Genomic DNA, 7441 nt, shown 5'->3' with positions numbered 1-7441 from the left:
TCCATGGCTGGGAGCTGGGTACTAACGCATCCTAGATGCCCTTCCTCTGGATCTGGAAGCTGAACACACCTTTGGGGCCCTGAAATAGCCTCCAGGCTGCCTGCTGGCGTGGGCTCTCCTTTGCCTCCCCACTTCTGCTTTTTCTTTCCTCTCCTCTGCAGGACGTCTCCTCCAAAGCACTGACACCTTGGTCCCACCACCTGAACCCCTCATTTATTCAGTCTCCAGCTCATGACGTCCTCCAAAACCCCACTGGCATGCTCGCAGCCCACCACCCTCCCCTCTTCCATCTCTCCCCAAGCACCCTGCTTCCCTGGCCCCGGCCGAGCAGTGAGGCACTAATGCCGGCACCCCTCTACCTTCCGAAAGGGGCTGGTGGTTGTGTTTGATGGGAGCAATCCATCTCCATCATTGTAATGACCGTTCCCATTAATCGGCCATAAACTAATAAAGTAAGCACTTTCCCCTCCATCCCCACCACTCCCCCCCCAAACTTCATTAAGTCTTTAGTACATTAATACGTCTTACTTAGTGTCTGGTTTGGCCTCTGTTTGGGTTTTTTTTTTGTTGTTGGTTTTTTCCTTTTTTTTTTTTTTTTTTTGTTTTGTTTTTTGTTTTGTTGTGTTTTTTTTTTCTGTGGGTAGCACAGGTTTACCTGCTGATGTTATTCCCTGCAGCCCTGAGGAAGCTTTGACAACCCAGGTCATCCCTACGGCGGCGGAAGCATCACGCGTGCCGGCGAGCCGAGAAGAAAGGGACAGGGACAGGGGTGGGAGGGGTGAAGAGAGGGAGGAATAAAAGATCCCGTACACCTCCAAATTAAATTTGTGATGCCTGGCATCAGATGGGCCCGCAGCCAGAGATTAATTCGACTGATCAAGTTATAAAGAGCGCTGAGGCGGGTAATCAATCTTGGAGCTGTCAGGGAAATCGGCAGCAGTATTAACCTGGCAGGACTCACACACACACACACAGAGAAGCCTTTTTAATTCTTTTCACATTGACTATTATTTCCCAGGCCTGATTATTTTGGAAGGGCTGGGGGGAGGCGGGGGGCAGCGGAGCTTTTCTCCCTCCTCCTCCATCCCCAGCAGCGATAGCACTCATGTGCTAGACACCTCCATGTGCGAAGGGGAAGCCCTTGGCCATGAAGTTGGAAGCCTTTAAGGTCAGTTTTACAAGGGACAATATGAGAAGGCTCAGGCTGGGTCTCCTCCTCTTCCCAGACCTGTGGCAGTGGCACTGCTTCTCCCTGCCAGCCCCCGGGCTGAGACTGGCCCCAGACCTGTAGTGCTCAGCCCAGGACACCCCTCCGGGCAGGCACTGTCCCCATGCATCCCTGGAGGGCCACAAAACTGAGATGCTCCAGGTCAGCTGAAAAATGGAGCTTCTTGGAGCTGAGTCTGCACGGCCCATAGCTGATGAAGGCCAGGACCTCTCTTTGGAGGTCTTCCTTGGGAATGGCATGCAAACGGAGCAGCTTAAAAGCAGTGAGAGCTGGGCAGCTTCCTCTTGGCTCTGCCTTGGGAGTTACAACCCCACAAGCAGCAGAGGAGGGCTCTACCTGCACGGGATGGAGACTCCCTGTGTTGGCTGGTGCTGTGCAGAGATCTTGGCTGGTCCAGCCTCAGAGGTGGATGGGGCAGGTCCTACAGGCTCAGGGTTGAGAGTCTAAAGAGTCTCAGGTTGACTCCACAGAGTGAAGAAGACTTGAAGGCAAGAGCAGGGGCAAGTCCAGCTGGGGCACGGGAACTGGCTGTTTCAGGAGGGACATGAACTTGGGCCACTTGGAAAGACAACGGAATGAGCAGGAGTTTGGGGTGCTCAGCCAGCAGCCTGCACTGCTGTGGGTCTGGGAAACCCCCAGCGCCCTGTGGAATCGTTGGCTATAAATGCGCACCCAGCTGCTGGCTGTTCACAGCAAATCACCCATAACATTAGGAGGCAGTGGGACCTCCTTATGGGAGAAGGGTGGGATACTGTACCCTGCTAACTCCTCTCTCGCTTGGGGCATCTTCTCAGTGGATGTAGTCAAGGAGAAATGTCTCCATGCAGAGGTCACTGCGAGCAGCCACCAAAAGCTGTTGTGGTTTTTTTTTTTTTGCCAGACCAAATGCACAGTGCCCCATCTGACACCCTCCAGGAGCTGGGAGGGGATGTGGCCAGCTGAACCAGCTTGTATCGGTCCCAAGGGCTGAGCATTGAACCCAAGGGCTGAGCACGGCCCAAATGCACAGGGACTGGGGGCTGGCTCACCAGGGTCCTACTCCTGGTGGCTGGTGGCCACGGGGACCCCATCTGAGTGTGAATGCTGGTTTAATGAAAAGGCTGTGGGTGCTTCACTGGCACGAGTCCTCCTTGTAACACAGCTCTTCTGGTTGTCCCAGCTGGATGAGGGGCCAGAAGCCCATGCTGAGCTCCTGGGATAAGAGTTGTGCTGCCCCACAGTCTGGGCAGGCTGAAGTTTTGCAGTAGCCCTTGAGTCCTTTCCAGTGCCAAAGCTGCAAGCCATCAGCGTGACACCAGTGGGACACATGGCTCAGGCTGCTGGGAACGCCGTGTCCTTTCCAGGATGCTCAAGTGGGTTCTTTCAGGCTGGAACAAACTGCGTGGGCAGCCGAGGGATCTCTGAGGAATGCTCTGGGGTGGGAGCTGGCGTCCCTGTGAGAGGAGTAGCTTTCCAAGCAAGGTCCCCCGGTCAAACATTTCAAAATCCTTTCGCTCCCACAGTTTCCCTGCCTGTCCCCTTCAGGGACTGTCAGTCAGGCTGCGATGGCCCCGCTGCAAGCCAGGGCATCCTGAATGGCTGCATCTTGCTGCCAGCTCCTGTATCCGTGCATGCAGCGCTTGCATGCGTGCAAGGGCTGTGCCAAGGGCTGGGGGGAGGGAGAGGGCACTCGCCTTTGGGGTGCTTGGGGTGGGTCCCCAAAGGGGACAGAGGCTGGGGAAGGGTTGCTGGATGAAGTGCTCAGCTCAAGCACTCGTCCTCTGCGTCTCTCCCTCTCCGAAGGGGATGCAGCGCTCCCCGAAGCCTTCTTGTGACAGCTGGTGTGTGTCCCAGGGGTGTCCCCATCCTCCCTCACGCCTCCCATAGAGCGGAGCAGAGGTGCTGGGACTGCTCTCGCCCCCGTGCCGGGCAGGTGTCCTCTCCCCTCTCTTCAGAGTACATGGCTGCTGCCATTCCCCCATCTTCTGTCCCCACGGCCCCATCCCCGCTGTCCTGCGGAGCTCTGATTGATGCTGTGGCTCCTTCCCCCGGACCCGCCGACAAACACCTGTATCCTCTGCCGGCTGCACCGACCCCGCCAGCTCGCAGGGCTGCAGGCAAGAGGGCTGCATCCCAGTGCCAAGCCACTCCCGCTCAGCCCACGCCGGTAGGTTTTGGAGCCGTTCGGTGCCAAAGCCTCCTCCAATTAATCTCCCCCCTCCTTTGCTCCCTTCCCCTCCTCGCTGGGCCACATCTTGGGAAGGATCCATCGATCTCCGAAGCGCCCAACAGAGCATCTGGAGCTCAGACAACGCTGCGTTTCCCAGCACCTTCTCCAGGTTGCTGGGTACCGGTGCGGATGCTGTCTTCATATTTGATGGGATTATTAGCACGGCGGGAGGAGGAGGGGGAAAAGAAAGCACTAATTGATCTGGTAATAAAGTTAATAGAAGCTCTTATGAGCTTGCCCATTAAGAATAATTAAGGAAGGGTGAGTGAGGGGAGGAGGGTGAAGGGAAGTCCGCTGAGGCTGGGGCAGTCTGGCTTGGTGAGGGTTTGCAGAAGCTCTTCTACCCCACACCCTCTGGCTTTGGCCTTCACCCCTCTTCTGTCCCTGCTCCCGAGGTCCCAGGCAGGTCCAATTTCTCCAGCTGGGACTGGGGGAGCTGGGAGCAGAGATCAGCCCAGACCTGGGAGTCCCCCCATTGGTATCCAGGCAAGGCTGGGGTCCTGTGGGAAGTCAGGGACCAGAGAGGGTGGGGAACTGGGGGACTTCTTCCAAAGATCTCGCTGCAAAAAGTGAGCACCAGTTTTTGCCAGGCTTTCCTGGGATGCTGGGACTGCTCTTGTTCACTGGCTGGCTTGGCAAGAGCAGCATCCCTGTTCAGGGCTGCGGCCACTGTGGAACCTTCCAAGCTGGGAAGGGCCAGGATGCATCCCAGGCTGGAGACATGATGGCTGAGCTCTGGCACGGAGAAAAAAGCCAACCTCCAAGCACTTGGTAAACACAATTGTCAAAAGAAGAAAAGAGCAGCTCAGCGGGGTCAGGGGTTAATACGGACAGGGCTACTACTACAAACAGCAGGGAAAACAGGTGGGATTTCAGCGGCTGATAAGAGAAGGTAATGGGGACCAGCGTACAGTGAGGCTGCGAGCCAGCACAGAGGCAGGACCAGCCTGGCCGTGGGGCAGGAGGCAGCCGTGTACCTGGGGGCAGTGGAGAGTAAGCCCCCAGTCCTTCCCTGCCCACAGGACTGCAGGCAGCGTGGCATGGGCTGCCCATAATATGTCCTCCCCGATCTCCGGGAGATGCCATCCCCTGCTGTCCCCACCTCGCAGGGCTCGTTGTAGGCGTGTGCCCAGCTTGGCCGATGCTGCCAGCTACCAGCACCGGGTTCCAGAGAGCCAGGCAGCATATTCCAAATAAACAAGGAGTTCAGAGGATGAGCTGCAGCTCCGTCTACAGCAAACAGCCATGTCCCAGCCACCAGGGCTCTCACGAGTACCCGGGGACCCTTGAACCCGGGGACCCTTGAACCCGGGGACCCTTGGTAGAGCTGGTCCTGGCTGCTGTCTGCGAGCTGTCCCAAAGAGGGGTGAAGAACACTCCCTGGCTCCCAGCTCTTCTGCCTGCTCCTGGCTGGCTCCCAGCCCATCCATCTGCAACCAGGCAGGACACACAGCCAGAGTCGGGCTGTGGGGCAGGCGGATGCAGGGTTGCTGTGAGTGGTAGGTGGATTTTACCGCAGGCACCGAAATGGAGACCCCAGGCAGGGGGGCTGGACCAGCTCTGCCTCACGCTATCCCCATCCCGGACCCCTCCACATCCCCCTGCCCTTGGCTTTGCAGCTTGGCTCTGACCCTTACTGCCCACCCCTCAAGCACCCTGGGGATGCAGTGCCGTGCCCGTGGAGCCCTGCTCACTGAACCCCTGCATGGCATGGACTTCTGTCGTGCCCTTACCACTCAAAGGATGGCTTCTTTGTTGTATGACTCCCCTACCATGGGGAGAGATGGTCTGGCTTCTCCCATCAGCAGGATGCAAGGGCCAGTGCCTGGGCTGAGGTGGGGGACAAGGCAGATGCAGCCTGGAGCACCGAGGGGCCAGCTGCGCGCTGTGTCCATGGGAGGATGAAGCCTGCTCGCCCGCCCTGGTGCCCCCCAGGATGACGCAGCGGGCGATGCTCTCTGTGTTTGTTTGCTTTGAGAAAGGGAGTGAAACCAGATCCAGCCGTGCTGCTGTTTGCGGCGAGGCCCCGACCCAAAGGCAGGAGACACAGTAAACAGAGGCAGGAGGCCAGCGCTCACCGGAGAGACTGTGTCCCTCCTGCAAGTGCCTTGGCCACAGGGAAGCGACGCTTCCCAGGGCATCCACCACCCCACCCGCAGCCCTCCTGTGTCCTGTCTGGAGCAGAAAATCCCATTTTCTGGTGATTTTGTAGCATTACTGTGTGATGTGCCAGGTACCAAACCAACATGGGCATGGTGGCCAGGCTGGTGGTGTCTTCCTGGAGACCCCCCTGGATTCTCCCACCACTTCAGCCTATGTGACTGGCAGAGGGTCCCCGCGAGGAGGTCGGTGACATCTTAAAAGCTGCTGCAACACTACCCGGTGGTTTGGGAACACCCATATGCTCCACTGGGCCCTGGGGAGGGCAGCCAGGGCCAGCAGGCTCCAAATATTGATCATGGCTGGGACACTTAGAGCATCTTCCAAGCCCCACCGTTGCGGAGACCCACAGCCAGATGTCACCGCTCTAAACACCCCGCAGGTGGAAAGAAGTGGCGCCTGCTCCTCAGAGCCCAAATAACCCCCCTCATCTCTTGTGTCTCTCATCACCCATGGGTGACGGAGCCACTCATTGCCACAGCACACCAGGCGTGTCCTGTGTGCCCCTGAATCACCTCTGCAGAGGGGGGACACCCTTTCTCCCCTGCGAATACGGGCTAGCTAATGGGGCTTGGGATGCTTTGTGGTAATCCTGAGCAATGATTTACATTTAATTAGCCGAATGAATATGAAAATAGACTCTGCCCAAGAGCCTGCTAATAACTTTCTGTGTTAATGGCTTGGGCTAATACAACTCCTCCCTGGCAGATCACCGTGCCGTGCGGTGGGGAGTCAGAGCCCGGCCAGGCTGCGGGGGGAGCTGGAGCCACATGTGCCACAGAGCAGGGCTTTGGCACCAAAAGTGCTGTGACCACAGCCTTTCCCCTTTGTTTTTTCAATGAGTGCTGCAGGTCTGACATGATTGAGGCTCTAAAAGAGGTAGTTATAGGCTTACTGCTCGGAGACAGCTCAGTGGTGGCTCTCCTGGTCCTAAATTTGGTGTTGCGCTGGTGAGCAAGATCTAAATCTGAATAAACAGGCATTTTGTTATTGAGGCCAAGGATACAAAAGGAAGGAGTCAGGTATTAGCTAGAATGGAGAGATCAAACAGCAAAAAAATAACCACTGTGCAGAGCCAGCCCAGGAGCTGGATTCAAACCACATCCCATCGCATCTGACACCTGTGAGCTTGGTAAGGGCTCAGCTATAAAAAAAACCCCAGAGCTTCCCCACTTTGGGCCCTCCAGCAGATGCAGAAACGTTTCTGTAAGGCTGCTGGTTGTCAGAAACAAACCCGGTGGTACCTACGGGGCACAGGAGGGATCCTGCCCCAAAAGAGCAAAGCTCCCAGGTATTACAAGAGGGAAGCCCTGGACTGGGTGAGAAAGGGCACTTGGAGTCAGCTGTTACCAAGGAATTAGAATAACACTCAGTTTGTTAACTAATTAATGTTAATGAATTGTTAGTTAATTAATGTTCATCAAGCCAGTATGTTGCATATTTTTTATTTTTAAAGTAGTCTCCACACCCCAGGCTAGTCTGCTCCTGGGGCATCGGAGGGCTGGCCCGATCAATCTGCAGACTCGTGTGATGGACGTGACCTAAGAACTGGCTTTGATGGCTTTACACTAAATCACAAATGCACAGGGAGGTCAGAGCGTGCCTGCTTTTCCTGTGTGTTTGGTTTCCTAACCTGTCTGAACCCCCTTAAACCTGACTGAGGCTATTATGGGGTGGATCCACTCAAAATCTCTTACAGTGGACTGGGGTTTCCTCCGTCAGGCTCGTCTCCGTTTGATTTCTTGCTGCCCAGGAGCCCACCAGCATCTGTAATTGAATGTAAGGGCTTCTGTCCAGGGCAGCGGCGCTGCATTAATCACTGCAACCTGGCGGAGCCGGGCCGA

Source organism: Numenius arquata, chromosome 15 (genome assembly GCF_964106895.1).
Source record: "Numenius arquata chromosome 15, bNumArq3.hap1.1, whole genome shotgun sequence".
Classification (NCBI taxonomy): Eukaryota; Metazoa; Chordata; class Aves; order Charadriiformes; family Scolopacidae; genus Numenius; species Numenius arquata.
This window is presented reverse-complemented; position numbering follows the sequence as displayed.